Raw genomic sequence first — 21164 nt, forward strand, 5'->3', positions numbered from 1 at the left:
TTGCTTGTGGCATGCTCTTCTTCATTTTATCATATTTTGATAATATCTTTTCCTATGAGTAGTAAAAATTCTATAGTCTCGCTGTTTGAAGTGGGTGGTCCAGGGACCAGCAGCATCGACATCCCCTAGGAACTTGCTGAAAATGCAGGATTTTAGGTATCACCCCCAGACCTATTAAATCAAAATATTCATTTTAACAAGATCCCAAGGATATTCTTGTGCACATTAACATTTGAGAATGCTGCTATCTGGCATCATTTTTCATGGTTGTAGTTCCAGAGAAGACTTATCACTGTGTGATTAAATTTTTCTTTTCAAATCCACCTGTAATTGGACATTCAGGTTGCATCTCATGTTTTCTCCATTATTAACAGTGCTACGATGAGCACGTGGGCTTCCCTGGTAGCTCAGCTGGTAAAGAATCCGCCTGCAATGCAGGATACCCCGGTTCAATTCCTGGGTCGGGTAGATCTCCTGGAGAAGGGAAAGGCTACCCACTCCAGTATTCTGGCCTAGAGAATTCCATGGACTGTATAGTCTATGGGGTCGCAAAGAGTCGGACACGACTGAGTGACTTTCATGTACATATTTATTGCTTGCGTCCCTTCATGCTTAGAAGTAGAATTTTTGGGTCAAAGGCTTTTGAGGCTTACTGTCAAGTTCCCTAGAGTAAAGCCATTCCATTCCTCCCTACCATGTCCAGAATGAGGAGATGCCCACGCCTCGGCAGGCCTTAGTACCATCACTCTTTTTTAACATCTTTGCCATTAGGTCTGGGAAAGACTTGGGATTGTTTTGCATACGTTTTCTTGGTTACTGGGGAGTTGAGTTGAACATTCTCCCTCCAAGTGAGCTTTAGCCACTTGCATTTGTTCTCACTGTCTGCTGGGTTTTATTTATTTGCTTATTTTAAATTGGAGGAAAATTGCTTTAGCATGTTGTACCGGTTCCTGCATACATCAACATGAATCAGCCATGTGTAGACATATGTCACCTCCCTCGCGAACCACCCTCTCACCTGCTAGCCCATCCCACCCCTCTTGGTTGTCTCAGAGTACTCTGCTGGGGTTTTTGTGATACCCTGAGCCCACCGAGATAGTGGGAGATGCTGCCAGAAGGCTGGCCCGAGTCCAGTCTTGGTGTAGAGTTCTATCCGGACACTCCTGCTGCTGCTGCAGGGGGCACAGTGGGCTGGGGCCAAACCCAGGCCCCCCCTTCCCTGGCTCTCTTGTGGACCCCATGCCCAACCAAGCCCCCCACCCCCTGGTCTTGTGGGGGTTGGCTGTCCTTTGGTATGACATTCTCTGGCCTGGCTAGGCACCCCACGGCTCCCCAAGACAGGCCTGCCAGGTGTGCTGGGGTAGCCAGCGACTGGGACAATTCAGGGAAGTGACCCTGCCCCGTGGCTGAGCGCCTGCCCCAGCAAGCATTGTAAGCCGCCCACTGGCCAGTGGGGCTGAAGCTGCTGACGGTAGCAGCAGGAAACGGCACTTACTCAGCCCCCGCCGCATGCATTTTGGCTGCCTCCCTCCGCCCAGCCTTCCTCCGGGGCACAGCTCATCCAGCCAGCAGCTGGGGGAAGCCGTGCCTGAGGAGGAAACGGTGGGGTGGGGAGGGACTACCCCCACTCCATCCCCCAACAAAGCTGCACCTGCGCCGGCTGGCCCTGCCACCTGTTGCCTGGCTGGGCATGAAGCCTGCCTGGGGGCCTCAGTGGCCAGTCAGGCACAGGGCTGGGACAGGGGTGGGTCCTGGCCCCACAGCCTTCAGGCTTAGAGTGGGACCACGAGTTGATGTCTACCTGCTCACTCCCCACAGCCACTGGGAGGTATGTAGGTAGAAGGAAATGACAACCCACTCCAATATTCTTGCCTGGAAAATCCCATGGATGGAGGAGCCTGGTAGACTACAGTCCATGGGATCCGCAAAGAGTCGGACACGACTGAGCGACTTCACTTTCACTTTCTTTCTGACAAGCAAGGAAATCAAAGCTCAGAAAACAAGGGTAATAATCGCCTAACCCCAAGATCACGTTGTTCGGTGCCAGGAACTCTGCAGAGTATTTTGCAACACTAACTCATCTGCGCCCCACAGGAATCATGGGTACAACAGCAGACCCATTTTCACCAAAGTCACCAAGGCGTGGAGAGATGAAGGCTCTTGGTCCACATCACATAGCCTTGGAAGGGCAGGTCTAAGTGTCTCACTCCAAAGCTTGCATCCTCAGCCATCCCAAACACCAGCCCACCGAGTGATCCATCTAGAACCCCAGACACGGCGGGCAAGTAGCAATGGGAACATTGGGAGGGGCGGGCCCACTTAGGCCCACCCTTCATGAAACTGTCTCAGCACTGGCTCTGCCCCCCACAGGAGCACCCACAACGACACTCATGCGGGCTGCTCGGTGGGAGTCACCTGACCCTGGGCCTCTGTCTCGCCATCCACTTCTGCATCTCCTTCTGTGACCAGATGTCCTCGGGGACTGTCTCAGAGGCTGTACCCTCTGGCTGTCTCCACCCTGCTGCTTGATTCTGACTCTGGGACCCTATGGCTCCTCTCTCTGCAAAAGGGGCTGAGAGGGAGTATGTATGGAATGTGGCAGACGGGAGAAGGCACCAGAGGCCACGGGCAGCAGAAAAGTGTCTCCTGGCTGGGAGCTGCATGGATGGAGGAGAAAGCAGAGGGAAGGGAGCGAGGAGCCTGCTCGGGGGCTGGGGGCCCAGGGGCAGGTGTCTGGAGGATGAGCGGAGCCTACTCCACAGAACTAGGGAGGAGGCAGCAGCCCGGCATGACCGCCCCCCCTCCCAACAACGCCCAGCCTCCTTTCATCTTCTGCAGTGGCGGTAGTGGCCCCAGGCTGTCCCAAGGGCTGCAACAGCTGTTGCTGCGGATGCAAGCTGTTGGCTGCGGGTAGGGCTGGGGTAGGAAGGGAGGGCCAGGAGGAAGGAGGGAGTTGATCTCAGAGTGAGGGTCTCTGCATGATGACAAGCTTTCTCCAAATTTGCAAGATGGGACTGCGGGTTTTCAACCAGATTCACTTTTGTCCTAAGTGGGGCTCAAGGCCAGACCTCCAGGCCTTTGGCAATCAGGTTGGGGTCCAACCACCAGCTGTCAAGGCAACCTGTATCACTTAGGACTGCACAGAAAGGCCTGGAGAAATACTTGGCAATGGACAAGCCCATGGATATGCCAGGGGGAATCCTACACTGTGGGGCTCAGAAGGGGTTGGACCCAGCAGCTTTCTTTCAGCCCTTGCCTCTTCCCAGCAGTGTCTTCTGGATCTGGGCTAAGCTGAACTTGAGCCAGCCAAGCTGGCTGGCCTCTGGATGGATTTGGGTCAGACAGCTGGGATGTGGTGTTTCCCGCTCTGGTGGGTTTGCAGCCTAGGGCCCTGGGCCTCTTGGCCACAGCCCTCAGCAGGATGGCAGGGTTACAGTGGGGTAGAGGTTGGCAAGAATGGCTTTAGTGAGGTTTCCAAGGGAGGGGATGTGTCAAAGGATCAGAGCCAGGTGGTCCCCATAGCTCTTCCTGTTCTCTATCCAGGTGACCTTGAGACATGAGTGGTCCCTCAGGAAGGCCAGCCAACTGGCCCTGAAGGCTCCTTCTGTGTCCTCACGCTAGGGCTCTCACTCATTCAGAAGAGTTCTCCTCTCGAGGTCAGGTCAGCCTGCTCCAGGATAACATCATGCACTGTTCAGTGGCCTCATTTTGGGTGTCCTGGTGAACTTGGTCATAGCTGTTGGGACTCCTGACTCCAGACTAGATGCTGTGTTCAGCTCCTCAAGACAACCTGTGCTTGGCTCTATGAGCAGCATGTGAAAAATAACACTGCCCTCCTCCCCGTTCCCCAGCTGCCAGGTCCAGCTTCAGGACTTCTTCCCATCCTTCCTTATCTGGACCACTCCTGTCCATCCTTGAAAGCTCATGTCAGATGTGAAGCTGTTTCCTCTCCCCGCATTAGCTCCAGGTAGAATCACTCATTTCCCTGCTCTGGGTTCTCGTCTCACAAGGCATAGAGTGAATGAAGCTTGCTAAGGAGCCATTCTTATCTTTACACTCTCCAGCTCAAACATTTGCCATGGCTCTCCATCACAAAAGACCTCTTACACTTTCTAGCTGCTGCATTATCCGCTAGGCTGGGCCAGAGAACCCTCCACTCCAATCAAGCCATCCCCAAGCCTTGCCTTAATCTTGGCCTGAAACTCTTCCTTCTCTGCTCCCCTGCTCCAACCAGACCCCCTTCCTGGAACACGTCACCACGCCTGCCTATTGAAATTCTACCCACTCTGCAAGGCCTGGGGTCTCCTCGTGCCCTGGGAGACTGATGGCTCCCAAAAGGGCGTGGGAGAAAACTTCCCTTGTGGACCCAGGGTTCCTCTTCCCATGCTCTCTAGAGTTAATGGCTTTGGAATAATTTCCATGGTATATTCCATATTGTAAATCAAACAGCAGCTGAAAACCTTCCCTTAATGTTCCGTGTGATTCCACATGAAGCGTATCATTGTATGGAGATGAATCTTTGTACCTTCGTGGGAAGATATAAGGCAGCATGAGCACACGGAGCTATGTGTGGGTTTGGAAATGTGTGGAAATGAGTGTACCTCTGCTTGTGTGAAAGTGGGTGTGTGCACGTGTGTGCACGTGAGCCTGTGCGGGTGATCCTGCGCTCGCAGACCAGAGCAGGCGCTTTGGGGGTGTGTGTAGAGAAGGCGTGTGCTGGAGAATCTGTGCATGCCGGTGTCCATATCCTGGTGTACTTCCTTCTGCCCTGCCCATGGCACTGGGCAAGGCCAAGGCCCAAACAATCTGCTTTCCACACACCACCCATGCCCAACCTCCAGGGCCGTGAGGAGGGGCTGTACACCGCATCCTGACTTTTGACAGAGATAAATGAAGCATTCCTGTGCGGTTGTCTAGCTGTGGTGACGAGCATCTGTGAGCGGCAGGGGTCTGGTCCCATGGTGACCTGGCCCCTGGCCCCCAGCCTCCAGCCCTTGGGACCCTTTGTGCTCCACATAGCCAGTGACCAAGCCTAGGAGGGCTCAGGAAGGGTCCAGCAAAAAGGTAATGGCTCAGGCTTCCCCGGTAGTTCAGTGGTAAAGAATCCGCCTGCCAATGCAGGAGACATGGGTTTGATCCCTGATCCAGAAGGATCCCACGTGTCGCGGAGTAACTGAGCCCGCACCCCACAGCTATTGAGCCTGCGCTGCAGAGCCCGGGAACTACGCCTACTGAGTCCACACACCGCTGCTACTGGAGGCTGCGTGTCCTCGAGCCCGTACTCCCCAGCAAGAGAAACCACTGCAACGAGAAATCCGCGTGCTGCAACTGGAGAGTAGCCTGCACAGCAATGAAGACCCAGCACAGCCGAACAGAAATACATAAATAACATGATTTGTCAAAGAGAGAGGTAATGGCTCTGTGCTTGTTCCTATGCAACAGGAACCCTCCCTGGGTTGCATATATTGGCTACTGGAGGTGGGGGAACAGAGACAGGGCCAGAGTACCCAGGGAATGCCAGGGCTCTGTGGGCCTCTTTCCTCTGGGAAGTGAACTTCAGAGGAACAATGCAACAAGTCAGTGCTGAGGGAGGGTCTGTTTGTGTGAACCCACTTTAGGGGGGACGAGGAGCTACAAGTTTACAGCGCAGCAACGAAGCTTAGGCTAGACAGAAGGAGGGAGCGTCCCTCATTGACCAAGGCCATAAAATCCACATCCGCGAAGATCCCCAGATAGCATCCACATCCATTCACGACCTGGTGGAGGGGGTCAGAGGCAGGAGACTGGCCAGGAGTCCTCTGCAGCCCTGATTGGGCCCAGTGGGGGAGACTGAGGAGAGGATCAGCCTGGCTGGCTTCGTTCACTGCCCCCAAGATACCTCCCTCTACCCCTCCCGCCAAAAACTTTCTTATCCTCCACTTCCTGCCGCCCTCCCCTCACCTCCTAGGGGTTGCCCCAGCCTTGCCCCCAAAGTGGCTTCCTCGCTCCTTCCCTGCTGCTGCAGAATTTGGGAAAGAAGCCACAGAATCTGCCAGCAGACCACCCCCAAAGGGCCAGCCAAGTCCTGCCTGGTCCCTGGAGTGCAGCCCTGCGCCTCCCAGCCACAGGAACAGTACTTAGAGGCCAAGACTTGGAGGGGTGTCTCGGGAGGGCAGGGCGCCTTAGGAGGAAAAGGCAGGCCTCGGTGGGCACAGGACACCCTACCAGGGTGGCCCCAAGGGAACCAAAGCCGACTGAACAGGAGACTGAGCCCTGGGCCACCACCTCCGTGCAGGGTCCCCTCTTCTGAGAGGCTGTGGGGCCCCTGCCATGTGTTTACTGGTGGCTTCCTCTTGCTCCTGCTGGACTGGCTGTGGGAGAGGACATGGAGAATTTGAGGGGGGCAGTGTGGATGGAGGGTGGGTATCCTCTACGCCCTGGGCTCCTCCTGGAGTTCCTGTGACATCCCTGGGAGGTCTGACCCAGGCGAGCTCAGGGACTTGGGGAGGAGGTCATTAATCATCATTATTTATTATTTCTTAAGTAATGAGGGTTATGAAACATGGGACTTTATATCAGGCACTACTGGGAATATATGAAAGATGGTCCCTACCAGTAAGAACTCCCCTTGGGATTGACCAGGTGGGCCAGGAGCCATCCGGCCACTTGCAGACCAGCCGGGAATGAAGGGTGCAGGCTGGGCTGGGTTCTGGCAAGAGGCAGGCAGCTTCCTGTGACTGCCCACTACTTCTGAAAGCCTCGAGGTAGAAAAGGAGCTGGGTTTGGGGCCCTCCTGCACTGCAGCAGGCTCAGATCAGCTCTGGCTCCAGGGTGGCCTGGGTCACAGCTGGAGTTGTCACAATATTGACCCAGGAGGAGATAACATCCAAAGGGCTTGGAGTCCCAGTCGGATAAGGAGGGGGATGTCGCCGGAAAAGATCCCTGGCCCCCAAGGGGATCAAACTAAATGGGGCTTTAATAGGTCTCTTCCAGCTCAGATTTCATGGGTAATTGGAAGCAGGTCTTGAGCTGAGCAGAGAGGGCTGGCCTAGCAGCCTGCCGGGCGGTGCCACCTCCCCGTCACACCACACATGCCGCTGAGGCCTCGCCGGGGGGCTTCTGGGCTCCCTTTACTCTGCTTCGGAAGTGCTGCTGTTTTAACCCCTTCAGGAGAAGAAGATGGATAAGTAGGGAGTCAGAGTTAGCTGGGCGGGGGTGGGGGTGGGAGAAGCATACACTGAGCCAGATGGGCAGCGGGCCTTCATCCATCATTTATTCATTCATTCAACAAAGGTCCCTTAACATTTCAAGCTGGCAACAGCCCTGTAGGGGGCTCCCCTGGTGGCTCAGTGGTAAAGAATCTGCCTGCTGGTGTAAGAGACACAGGTTTGATCCCCGATCCGGGAGGATCCCACATACTGCAGAGCAAAGAAGCCGTGTGCCACAACAACTGAGCCTGTGATCTAGAGCCCAGGACTTGCAGCTACTGAAGCCCACGAGTCCTGGAGCCCATGCTCTGCAACAAGAGAAGCCACTGCAAGGAGAAGCCTGCACGCTGCAACTCGAGGGTAGCCCCTGCTCTCCTCAACTGAAGGAAGAAAAGCCCGCATAGTGATGAAGACCCAGCACAGCCGAAAACGAACAAACAAAAAAGGGTCTAGGTTCATCTACCTCATTAGAACTGACTCACACGTGTTCTTTTTGATGGCTGAGTAATATTCCATTCTGTATATGTACCACAACTTCCTCATCCATCCATCTGTGGATGGACATCTAAGCTGCTTCCATGTCCAAGCTATTGTAAATAGTGCTGCCTAGAGGAGTGGGAGAAACACAAGCTGGAATCAAGATTGCCGGGAGAAATATCAATAACCTCACATATGCAGATGACACCACCCTTCTGGCAGAAAGTGAAGAGAAACTGAAAAGCCTCTTGATGAAAGTGAAAGTGGAGAGTGGCTTAAAGCTCAACATTCAGAAAACGAAGATCATGGCATCTGGTCCTATCACTTCATGGGAAATAGATGGGGAAACGGTGGAAACAGTGTCAGACTTTATTTTGGGGGGCTCCAAAATCACTGCAGATGGTGATTGCAACCATGAAATTAAAAGACGCTTACTCCTTGGAAGGAAAGTTATGACCAACCTAGATAGCATATTCAAAAGCAGAGACATTACTTTGCTGACCAAGGTCCGTCTAGTCAAGGCTATGGTTTTCCCCATGGCCATTTATGGATGTGAGAGTTGGACTGTGAAGAGGGCTGAGCACTGAAGAATTGATACTTTTGAACTGTGGTGTTGGAGGAGACTCTTGAGAGTCCCTTGGACTGCAAGGAGATCCAACCAATCCATTCTGAAGGAGATCAGCCCTGGGATTTCTTTGGAAGGAATGATGCTAAAGCTGAAGCTCCAGTACTTTGGCCACCTCATGTGAAGAGTTGACTTATTGGAAAAGACTTTGATGCTGGGAGGGATTGGGGGCAGGAGGAGAAGGGGACAACTGAGGATGAGATGGCTGGATGGCATCACTGACTCGACGGACATGGGTTTGAGTGAACTCCGGGAGTTGGTGATGGACAGGGAGGCCTGGCGTGCTGTGATTCATGGGGTCGCGAAGAGTTGGACATGACTGAGCGACTGAACTGAACTGTACAGAGGAATGGGATGGGGTGGGAGGTGGGAGGGAGGTTTAAGAGGGAGGAAACATGTGTATACCTATGGCTGATTCATGTTGATGTATGGCAGAAACCAACACAATTTTGTAAAGCAATTATCCTCCAATGAAAAATAAATACATTTTTATAAAGGGAAGGAAGGATTGCATTTCAGTCCCCAATGTAGCTGGGGCACATATGTTCTTATGCTTGAAGGGGCATTTCTCCTCTAACACCATTGGTAGGTGCTGGCCATTGCCCCTGCCCATTGGTGCTGACCTCAGTTCAGTTCAGTCGCTCAGTCATGTCCGACTCTTTGTGACCCCATGAACCCCAGCACACCAGGCCTCCCTGTCTATCACCAACTCCCAGAGTCCACCCAAACCCACATCCATGGAGTCGATGATGCCATCCAACCATCTCATCCTCTGTTGTCCCCTTCTCCTCCTGCCCTCAATCTTTCCCAGCATTAGGGTCTTTCCCAATGAGTTAGCTCTTCACATCAGGTGGCCAAAGTATTGGAGTTTCAGCTTCAACATCAGTCCTTCCAATGAACACCCGGGACTGATATCCTTTAGGATGGACTGGTTGGATCTCCTTGCAGTCCAAGGGATTCTCAAGAGTCCTCTCCAACACCACAGTTCAAAAGCATCAATTCTTCGGCGCTCAGCCTTCTTCACAGTCCAACTCTCACATCCATACATGACCACAGGAAAAACCATAGCCTTGACTAGACAGACCTTTGTTGGCAAAGTAACGTCTCTGCTTTTTATTATGCTGTCTAGGTTGGTCATAACTTTCCTTCCAAAGAATAAGCGTCTTTTAATTTTATGGCTGCAATCACCACCTGCAGTGATTTTGGAGCCCCCAAAAATGAAGTCTGACACTCTTTCCACTGTTTCCCCATCTATCTGCCATGAAGTGATGGGACTGAATCCCATGATCTTCGTTTTCTGAATGTTGAGCTTTAAGCCAACTTTTTCGCTCTCCTCTTTCACTTTCATCAAAAGACTCTTTAGTTCTTCTTCACTTTCTGCCATAAGGGTGGTGTCATCTGCATATCTGAAGTTATTGATATTTCTCCTGACAATCTTGATTCCAGCTTGTGCTTCTCCCAGCCCAGCGTTTCTCATGATGTACTCTGCTTATAAGTTAAATAAGCCGGGAGACCACTCCGGACAATGGCGGCAGTCAAAGTACTGAAGATTGGTAAGAAACAGCAGGAAACGCAGCCAGAAAGAATCACCTTGAAGGAAAAGCTGCAATCTCAAATAAAATTACCAGCTGTATTTTTCAGTTGTTACAGGAAGCAGGTATCAAAACTGCTTTCACCAGAAAATGTGGAGAGACAGCTTTCATTGCACCTAAGTGTGAAATGATTCCAGTTGAATGGGTTTGTAGAAGAATAGCAACTGGTTCTTTTCTCAAAAGAAATCCTGGTGTTAAGGAAGGACATAAGTTCTACCCACCTAAACTGGAGATGTTTTTTAAGGATGATGCCAATAATGATCCACAGTGGTCTGAGGAACAGCTAATTGCTGCAAATTTTTGCTTTGCTGGACTTGTTATAGGACAAACTGAAGTGGATATCATGAGTCATGCTACACAGGCTATTTTTGAAATACTGGAGAAATCCTGGTTGCCCCAGAACTGTACACTAGTTGATATGAAGATTGAATTTGGTGTTGATGTAACCACCAGAGAAATCGTTCTTGCTGATGTTATTGATAAGGATTCCTGGAGACTCTGGCCATCAGGAGATCGAAGCCAGCAAAAAGACAAACAGTCATATCGTGATCTCAAGGAAGTAACTCCTGAAGGGCTACAGATGCTAAAGAAAAATTTTGAGTGGGTTGCAGAAAGAGTAGAGTTGCTTCTGAAACCAGAAAGTCAGTGCAGGGTTATAGTATTGATGGGCTCAACCTCTGATCTTTGTCACTGTGAAAAAATTAAGAAGGCTTGTGGAACTTTTGGCATTCCATGTGAACTTAGGGTCACCTCTGCCCATAAAGGACCAGATGAAACTCTGAGGATTAAAGCTGAGTATGAAGGGGATGGCATTCCTACTGTATTTGTGGCAGTGGCAGGCAGAAGCAATGGTTTAGGGCCGGTGTTGTCTGGTAACACTGCATATCCAGTTATCAGCTGTCCTCCTCTCACTCCAGACTGGGGAGCTCAGGATGTGTGGTCTTCTCTTCGATTACCCAGTGGTCTTGGCTGTTCGACCATCCTTTCTCCAGAAGGATCAGCTCAGTTTGCTGCTCAGATATTTGGATTAAATAACCATTTGATCTGGGCCCGACTGCGAGCAAGTGTATTAAATACATGGATCTCCTTGAAGCAGGCTGACAAGAAAATCAGAGAGGCCAATTTATAAGAAAGAATATCACTGCATTTTTTTAGGAGGAAAACTATAATTTTCTAGTTTAGCTGCCCCCCCCCCAAATCAAGATGAAAAGATTTTAAATCATTGAGAGAAAAATAAAATTTGTAAGTGAATTAAAAAATAAATAAATTAAATAAATAAGCAGGGTGACAATATACAGCCTTAACGTACTCCTTTTCCTATTTGGAACCAGTCTGTTGTTCCATGTCCAGTTCTAACTGTTGCTTCCTGACCTGCATACAGGTTTCTCAAGAGGCACACAGAAGAACTGTATAAAAAAGATCTTCATGACCAAGATAATCACGATGGTGTGATCACTCACCTAGAGCCAGACATTCTGGAATGTGAAGTTAAATGGGCCTTAGGAAGCATCACTACGAACAAAGCTAGTGGAGGTGATGGAATTCCAGTTGAGCTGTTTCAAATCCTGAAAGATGATGCTGTGAAAATGCTGCACTCGATCTGTCAGCAAATATGGAAAACTCAGCAGTGGCCACAGGACTGGAAAAGGTCAGTTTTCATTCCAATCTCAAAGAAAGGCAATGCCAAAGAATGTTCAAACTACCGCACAATTGCACTCATCTCACATGCTAGTAAAGTAATGCTTAATATTCTCCAAGCCAGGCTTCAGCAATCTGTGAACCATGAACTTCCAGATGTTTAAGCTGGTTTTAGAAAATGCAGAGGAACCAGGGATCATTCCCAACATCTGCTGGAACATGGAAAAAGCAAGAGAGTTCCAGAAAAACATCTATTTCTGCTTTATTGACTATGCCAAAGCCTTTGACTGTGTGGATCACAAGAAACTGTGGTGCTGACCTAATGGGCCTCTGTTCTCTCTCTAGGGCTCCAGGTACCTGGCCTCTGATATTTCCTCCAGTGGAGAGGGATCCCAGCCAAGACCCTGAGCAGCCAAGACCGGCTCCTACTCTCAGATGGCTTAGGACACCCCCTCAGAGAGGGGGCTGAGGGAACAGGCCTGTGAGAGGCCAGCCTAACCTGTTCCTCAGACTGAAGTGTAAATAAGACAGGCTTTGAAAAGGCCTTGACCCAGAAGCCTCCACACCAGACACCTCGCTTTTCTCCTCCCTGCCTGGGACCTCCAAGGGAGGGAACATAGAGGCTGGACAGGAAAGAAAATACCCAGGGCTGCACACGTAGTCTTCCCCAGCCATACACATGGATGTGCACCCTTGTGTGCACGCAGACACACACACACACAAACACACACTCTCACGTAGAAAGGAAGAACTTGGCTGAAATGTAGGACATCTGCCCGCCAGAGATGGTGTAAAGGATGCTGCCTGGAGAAGCAGGGTCAGGGCTAGTGGCCCGAGAGCTCTCTATAGCTGAGACTGTCTGAAAAATGCGCCCACAAGGACCACCTAGACCTCAAAGAGGATCACAGACATTCTCCCACAAGGTACTTGTGGACACAAGAGGACACCAGTGTGCTCACTTTGCCAAGATCCTTGGCAAACCTACTCTGTGCCTGGCACCGTGCTGAGCCTGGGAGTACAGGGTGCACCTGCATTAGGAATGAGGGGGCCAACCAGCAAGAGATGAGCGGACCCCTCCACCTGGGGTGGGCCCTGCAGGGCTCAGAGTGGTCTTTGGCCAAGCTGAGGCCACAATTAGGATGCAGAGTCTCGCCTTGGAGGCTGCCCCAGCTAGTGCACAGGTAAAAAGAGCCCCAAAGACTCAGGTCCTCTCCCTGCCCAAAACCCACCCACTCCCACAGTTCTGGCCCGCACTGGGGCCCCGAAAAGAAAACCACTGAGGAGGATGGGATGTCAGTTCACAGACGAATCTGATCAGCACAAGCAGCTATAGGATGTGCCCTTCCCTGCGCCTTGGTCCCCTCCCCTGCCCCGTACACCCTGGGGGTCTGCCGGGGGACAGGCCTGGCCCCTGCCTGTCTGCGAGGCCAATTACAGTTGCCTTAATCACCCTGGTGGCCTGAGTAACAACTGTCTGCCCATCGGTCTCCTTCCCAGGGTGTGTCGGAGGGGATGACCCCTCACAGCTCCCCTCCAAGGAGTAGGAGTGTGAAACAACAGCAATCCGATGGCTGTCATCCAGGTTAACGCCTGACTCCTCTCTCTGCCTGCTAGCCTCCTGTGTGTTTGCCTGGCTCCTCCAGGCCCTGGGATAGAGGGCCTACCAGGGCAGGCCTGGGACTGTGCATCTCCTGAGTGCTAATGCCATGGCTAAGTCCCAGCGGTGCTGGGGAGGCGGGTGCTCCCTGCTAGCCAGTGCAAATGAGGTACCCGGCTGTTGAGGTCTGCTTGGCATTTCCTGTGTTGGCTTTGGCTGGCGAGGCCAGGCCCGTGGGCTGCCCTCTTGACCCAAACCGAGTCAAGCAGGCTTGTCCAGGACTCTAGCGAGTACTGGCTTCTGTTCTGCGCCCCGCAGGGAGTCCTGTTCTGGAAAAAGAGATCACTCTTCCCCGCCGGGGTTCTCACTGAGCTGTCTTCCCTTGCTTTGCAGGTTGCTTTGTAGACCACCTGAGGCCTGGCTGGCCCTTATCCTGCTCGTCTCAGGGCGTGTTCCCCAGGTTGAGCAACGGAGCCCAGGGAATGTGCATCAGATCTCTGAGCTTCCAGTGGCTTCCATCTGTCTGTGGAGTAATTCGCTTAGCTCCAGGCTTAGTCCTTTGACTGGACCTGAAGGAGCCTCAGGCAAGGAGTCTGTTCTGGTCATTAGCACCCGCATTCCAGTTGAGAACCTGCGAGCGCTCCCTTGGGCAACCCCAGAAGGACCGGTTTCACCTGCAGGCTTCAGTATTGCTTGCTCTGGGTCCTCAGTCCATGTCTTCTTTGGTTTGAGGTCTCTGGGATATCAGATTGTCCAAAACAAGAAGACTTCATGATGCTCATTTTCCCAAAGAGCAGAGGCTGCAACACAGCAGACTCTTTGTGTGCAGTGTGGTCCCCAGCCACTCTATCTGGTTGCCCCCATCCCTGCCCCACCCAGGTCCCCTTGGGGGCATAGCGCACTCCCCATTCCCAATGGCCAGGGCTCTCTGGTCTCGAATTTGGCCAGGCTGGGCGGAGAGGGCAGAGCCAGATCTCAACACATAGACCATCACGGGTCCATATCCCTTCCCTCTCTCTTCCTTGGGGGTGCCCCTGTGAGAAGAAGCAGGAAAAAGGAACACAGGGTCTAGAGCCAGAGACATCTGAGCATGAATCCCAGCTCTATGACACACCAGCTGTGTGCCTTGAACGAGGAAGCAAATGGTCATGGAACTCAGTTGCCTTGTCAGTAAAATGGAGACAGTAGAGGTGCCCATGGCCTAGGGTTTGTGAGAGGAGTCATTGGGCCTTGTTGGTGTTTAGTCACTGTCTTTGCGACCGCATGGACTGTAGCCCACCAGGTTCCTCTGTCCATGGGATTTCTCAGGCAAGATTACTGGAGTGGGTTGCCAATTTCCTTCTCCAGGGGGTCTTTCTGACCCAGGGATTGAACCTGCATCTCCTGCGTTGGCAGGCCAATTCTTTATTGCCAGGCCACCATGGAGGCCCCTGCCAATGGAGGCCTCCACCTTTCTCCAGGAAAGGGAAGTCGAAGCACGAGCATTGTTGGCTCCTTTGGGCCAGACACACGAGTGCTCAGCAATGTGGAAAATATGAGATGAAGGAAGGAAAAGGCTCTGGATTTCCTATACTGCTTGAGGGAGGAGCAGTAGGCAGGATTCTTCTGGCAAGTTTGGGGTGATTTTTATCAGAAGACTGAGGAGTGTTTATCATCTTTATGAGCAATTCCACTTCTGGTACTCTATCTTGGGAAATAATCTGAAATGTCAGAAGTCAGGCAGAGCTCTAGGAAGGCCAGGAAAAAATGTCTTCAAAGATGTTCTTCTCAGTGTCATTTATAGTAGCAAACATACAAAGAAGATATCTCAGATCCAATGGGAGGAGACTGGTTAAGCATATTATGCTATATCATCTACGTAAGAAATTAAAGGATGAGCACTAAAAGTTGTGTCTAGGAAAAAATTTTTAAGACATGGCAACATTTGAGTGAAAAAAAAATCAGGATATCTACTGACAAAGTATTATCTTAATTATGTGGAAAATTGGTTATGAGTAGAGAAACAAAACATGAAAATATATATAGAACTTTATTATCAGCTCAAAAAGAAAGGAATTCTGACAAATACTCCAACATGAATGAACCTTAGAGCCATTATGCTAAGGGAAATAAGCCAGGCAGACAAGGGCAATTATGGTATGATTTATATGAGGTACCTAAAGTAGTCAAATTCTTTGAGACAGAGGTGGTTGCTAGGGGCTTGAGGGAGTGGACAGTTATTATTAAATCATGCAGAGATTCAATGTGAGAAGATAAAAAGTGCCGATGACGGCGGTTGCTCAAGAATATAAACATACATTTTAAAACGACTGTATTTTTTTAAATGGCGGAAATGGTAAATTTTATTTTATTTTACCTCTACTAAAAAAAAAAGAAAAGGAGGTCATAGGGGAAATACTTCCAAATGCCCTTAATAAATATTTTTGAGTAAAGGGATTATGGGGTGATCTTTCCTCTTTTTAGTTTCTGACATTTTGCCCTAGTAAATGAGGTATTTCTGTTTGTTTGTTTGTTGTTTGTTTTAAGGAAGCTTGCTCCAGCATCTCCCAGATGTGCGCGGGGGTGGGGCTGGCGGGAGAGGCTCCGTCCAGCTGCAGTTGGAAATGAGGGGAGAAACACAGCCTGCTGGGGAAGGGCTGGCTCAGAGAAGGCCCCGGGGTCTCCCCTACGCTCTCACTCCCCTTTGGCTGGCCTCTTTCTCTGCCTTCCCTCCACACTCTGAACCTTGCCCAGGGGCCTCTCTTGTAGGAACAGTACAGTTGCTAGTCTGAAGCGCTGTCACAGCCCTAGTGGGAATGTGGGCTTGGGGCTTTCTCAGATGTTTGGTACCCGCGAAGCCTTCCCCCTGCTGCTCCGCCCCGGCCCAGCTGCAAAAACAACAGCCCATACCCAAAGCCCTGTTATTGCAGCCCAGAAGTTGGGGCCTCAGCGTGCAGCAGGAGTGGGGATGGGGCCTGCAAGCCCCAAAGAGACCTAGGGGGATTGGAGGGTCTCCTCTCCTGCTTCCCTGGGGGGAAATCTGGCTCCAAGGTGTAGGAAGAACAGGCTTTGGGAGTCCAGAGGAATGAGAGCCAACTCTGCCAGTGGCCTCCCTGGCTCCCTGGGGATGGTGGTGGGGGAGTGTGGTGGTGGATGGGGGGGCAGGAAGTCAAGCCACTTGGGAACCCGCTGAGCCAAGCCGTGGGCAGGAGGCGGCACCACCGTGGCTCCCAGGCAGGCCAGGGCCAAGGCTTTCCCACGGGGTGTGACTGGCCACTGGGCTTCACGGATCCATCCACTCCAGGCTAGGGCTTGTGAGCCCTGGGAAGTTTCCATGCAGTCTTCCCTTCAGGGGATAGGGGCTGGCAGGGAGATTCCCCTAACCAACCCCAGTGCCCTCAGGTGTGTGCAGGGCATTCCAGTAAGGCCAGAGCACCGCTTTCAGAGGCCTGCCACTCAGCCTTCTCAGCATCGGCTCCAGTCTCATCCTTCAGCTCCTTAAACATGTGACAGGGTAGGGACAGAGAACTTTATATCCCCAAGATTCTGAAGACCTCAGAGACTGATGGGAGCCTGGCCCCCTGACCCTTAAAGACCATTCCTCCACTCCAGCATGAAGGGTACAGATGTGGAATTAGGAGGCACTGTGGAAATCTCTGGGGAAGACAAACCTGGTTTAGAACTTAACCTCTGCCCCACTGGCTACATGCCTGGGCATTGCATTTAAGCTCTCTGAGCCTCAGCTCCTTCCACTGTGAAATGAAAACATTAACATTTATCCTGTAGAGTCTTGGATAGTTTTGATGTAATTATAATAATAGTCTCTGGCACAAGGTAGGTGTGGTGCTTAATAGTAGAGGATACTGATTTTTATTACCCAAGCCCAAAGAAGGAAACTAAGCTGTGATTAGAAAGAACTTTCTGATCTCAGGACTCAGTTCAGTTCTCCCCACCCACCAGGTTCTGCACAACGTGGCCAGCATGCTTGAGAAGCTCCCTCACCTTTTATTTCTCCACTCTGGTCAGGAACCAGTCAATCACATTGCCCTCTAGAGTTAGATGACGACCATGCGTTGTTAAGGATGTTCCTGGCCGTAGGCATCAAACCATCAAACCAGCAGATAGAAACTATTCCAGGGAAAGGAGGGAGCCAGATGAGAGAGGGTGGCCTTGGGCCCCTGTGATCCACCAGTAGCCTCTGCCTGCAGGTTAGTGGCTGAGTGTCACAGATGCACCAAGAATGGTAAGAAGTGCTGGGACCCAGGACCCAGGCTTCCTGACTGGGCTACACCATCATGCAGTGTCTGTAGCTGTTCTGAAATACTCACAGGTAGCTACAGTAGGGCTTCCCAGGTGGTGCTAGTGGTAAAGAACCCGCCTGCCAATGCAGGAGACATAAGAGACACAGGTTTGATCCCTGGGTTGGGAAGAACCCCTAGAGGAGGACATGGCAACCCACTCCAGTATTCTTGCTTGGAGAATCCCATGGATAAAGGATCCTGGCAGGCTACAGTCCATAGCGTCGCAGAGTCAGACATGACTGAAGCACCTTAGCACTCAGTTACACTAATCTTTAAGATCACTACTCTTATCTAATGTCACTGCCGTTATCATCTCCCCTGACAGATAACATCACCTAGTTTCAGAGAGGCAGACCTAAGATCTAAACTGAGATTTACATGACATTCAAATCCAAGCATATGAACAGTTTAACATTCCATATACTGCTACCATAGCTAAGAGGAAAATGGTGGGCCCTGGTTTCCACGTATTTTCTCCCAGAACCACAGACTGTTTTCATCTACCTATGTGCTTGGTGCAAGTCTCACTTAGAATGGACCTATCAGCTGTGGAATGACTGATCTCTTGACCAGAGCCAGCCCACTTCACAGGGCTCTTTCGAGACCAAAAGAGACAGGCCTATGAATATCTTTGACTTAAAGGCAAGATCCTCTAAGTGTGAGGGGTGATGTTGTTTATTATTAGAATCTCCCCTGCTATGGGGGCTGTTTGCCAATATGCAACATGGTGTTTTTACTTATTTATACACTGAATAAATGTTTGTTGCATATTGAATATGTTGCTCTATGAAGAGCAACTGTTAATATCCAGTCCTAATAACAATAACAGTGTGTGTGTGTATGTGTGTGTGTGTGTGTGTGTGTGTGTGTGTGTTTCTAATTGCATGCCCTGGGACTACTACTGTGTTGTCATTAGACTTTCCCTCCAAATTCCTAGGAATGAATCATGTTTAAATTCCAGGGAATCTCAAGAACAGAGCCAGTTTCCAAAAAATGTACATTCATGTTTAGACTAAGATTAGCTTCTAGTCAAACAGGATCAATCAAATAATAATAAACTCCTACCTTAGCTGACAATAGGGTTGGAAGACAAAAGAGAAACCTAGTCAAGGCTCTAGCAACCCAAAAAGTTAAACCAAAGAGGAATTTGTTGTGAAGCACAAGGGTGACTCTGCCTTCAGGCCTGGCTAGATCTAAGGGCCTACATCAGCTTGCTTCAAATCATCAGCTCATTTTCTCTTTCCCCTCTTGCTCCTCTCGCGCTAGGACTGGGTTCTGCTTGCTCTTGTTTCTCCTGCAGACGATCTTTCTCTACGAGGCAGGACAGCTGACCACTGATAGACTTGAGCCATTTTCCCCACAGCAGACAAGGAAGATAGAAACCTGCTCTCTTCTGGGGTCTATATGGCAAATCACAGCCAAGAACTGAAAGGCTTTACACAACCAGTCAGCATGGAAGTGGGAGACTGACCAGATCTGGGTGGTGTGCCATCCCTGTGGTGAGGAGCCACACTGGGTACCAGGAGGCCTTGGGATTGACAGTTCCACCTGAATGGCATGGGATGAGGAGGGGCAATTCCCAAAGGAAAGGAGGTGCAGGGGAGATAAAAACAACAGGTGTCCACTACAATAGCACTTGTTCTCAGGGTGCGCAGAGACATGACTTATCCACCAAAACAATCAGAGAAGGATAAAAACAGGAGTGCATTCACATGCCCAAGTGCTGAGTCAAAGCCCTTCAGGAAGAGGAAGTGATCTGATGGCCTAAAAGAGATTCTTTAGAACACTAGGAGAAAGACACAAATATTTTGGTCAGCACCCCGCCCCCCCCCCCCCCCCCCGCCTCCCCCTTCCCGCCAGTTGAGAATTATCATCATAATCACGTTATTTTCTGGGGCTTCCCTGGTGACTCAGGTATAAGGATTCCACCTGAAATGCAGGAGACTCAGAAGATATGGGTTTGACCCCTGATGGGAAGATCCCTTGGAGGAGGAAATGGCAACCCACTCCAGTATTCTTGCCTGGAGAATCCCATGGACAGAGGAGCCTGGTGAACAGACTGCTGTTGGCGTCACAAAAGGGTTGGACACAACTGAGTACATCACAGCACCTTATTCTCCAAATTAAGTTTGAAAATAGTGATTTGATAATTCTGCAGGCAATTAGCCAGAATGTTTGAAATCGGGATCCTTTGGGAAAATCTGGAAGATTTGGTCAACATAACCACACTCCTGGTTGAGAGAATGGGCCTGATGAGTTTTTTTTTCCTTAACAAATAACTTTTCTTTCTTACAAATAACTTTCTCTGTTTATAAATGGGTTGCGTGTATTACAGGAATTTTTGAAAATATAGAACAGAACCTATATAAAATGGAAAGAGTAACATGGAAACTTACATTACCATAGGTAAACTAGATAGCTATTTTAAAAAATAGGGAATTTGCTGTATGACTCAGGAAACTCAAACAGGGGCTCTGTATCAACCTAGAGGGGTGGGATTGGGAAGGAGATGGGAGGGAGGTTCAAAAGGGAGGGGATATATGTATACCTATAGCTGATTCATGTTGAGGTTTGACAGAAAACAACAAAAGTCTGTAAAGCAATTATCCTTCAATACAAAAATAAATTTTTAAAAAACTACTCTTGTATTCGTTAGGATTGGGTGTGACTGCAACTGATAGGAACCCCAAGCTAACAATGGTTTAAATAGGACTGAGGTCTATTTTGCTCAAAGCTACATGAACTCCAAAAGTCCAGGACTGCATGGGACTTCTGCTCTCCAGAGGCTTTGCCATGCCTAGGCTCCTTCCAGCTCACTACCCTGTCATCCCTGCGCTGAGGCCTGCCACCTCATAATCTAAGCAAGCAGAGCAGAAAGGCAGCAAGAAGGAGAAGGTGATAAAGAGGTCAAAGACCCATGACAGCTACTCCTAGGGAAAATTCTCAGAAATAGCAACACAAGGCATCCACACTGTCCCAGTGCTAAGAATGTAGTCACTTGCGCACATCTACTTGCTGGACAAACTGGGAAATGTAGTCTTTTTTTCTGAGTAGCTAATTGCCCAGAATATTACTACAGAAGAGCTATTACTGAGGCAATTAAGGGGCCTCTGGTACTGCACTCAATATGTCAGCAAATTTGGAAAACTCAGCAGTGGCCACAGGACTGGAAAAGGTCAGTTTTCATTCTAATCCCAAAGAAAGGCAATGCTGAAGAATGCTCAAACTACACAATTGCACTCATCTCACAAGCTAGTAAAGTAATGCTCAAAATTCTCCAAGCCAGGCTTCAGCAATACGTGAACCATGAACTTCCAGATGTTCAAGCTGGTCTTAGAAAAGGCAGAGGAACCAGAGATCAAATTGCCAACATCCGCTGGATCATGGAAAAAGCAAGAGAGTTCCAGTAAAACATCTATTTCTGCTTTATTGACTATGCCAAAGCCTTTGACTGTGTGGATCACAACAAACTGTGGAAAATCTTCAAGAGATGGGAATATCAGATGACCTGACCTGCCTCTTGAGAAACCTGTATGCAGGTCAGGAAACAATAGTTAGAACTGGACATGGAACAACAGACTGGTTCCAAATAGGAAAAGGAGTATGTCAAGGGTATATATTGTCACCCTGCTTATTTAACTTATATGCAGAGTACATCATGAGAAATGCTGGACTGGAAGAAGCACAAGCTGGAATCAAGATTGTCGGGAGAAATATCAATAACCTCAGATATGCAGATGATACCACCCTTATGGCAGAAAGTGAAGA

The 21164-nt window shown here is 50.0% G+C and overlaps 1 pseudogene; it reads left to right on the forward strand.

Annotated features, from left to right (window-relative positions):
- The first annotated feature begins 2788 nt into the window (after nucleotides 1-2788).
- Nucleotides 2789-11148, forward strand: LOC138444247 (bifunctional phosphoribosylaminoimidazole carboxylase/phosphoribosylaminoimidazole succinocarboxamide synthetase pseudogene; annotated as a pseudogene).
- The last annotated feature ends 10016 nt before the right edge of the window (nucleotides 11149-21164 follow it).

The sequence above is a fragment of the Ovis canadensis genome, chromosome 7 (assembly GCF_042477335.2).
Source record: "Ovis canadensis isolate MfBH-ARS-UI-01 breed Bighorn chromosome 7, ARS-UI_OviCan_v2, whole genome shotgun sequence".
Taxonomy (NCBI): Eukaryota; Metazoa; Chordata; class Mammalia; order Artiodactyla; family Bovidae; genus Ovis; species Ovis canadensis.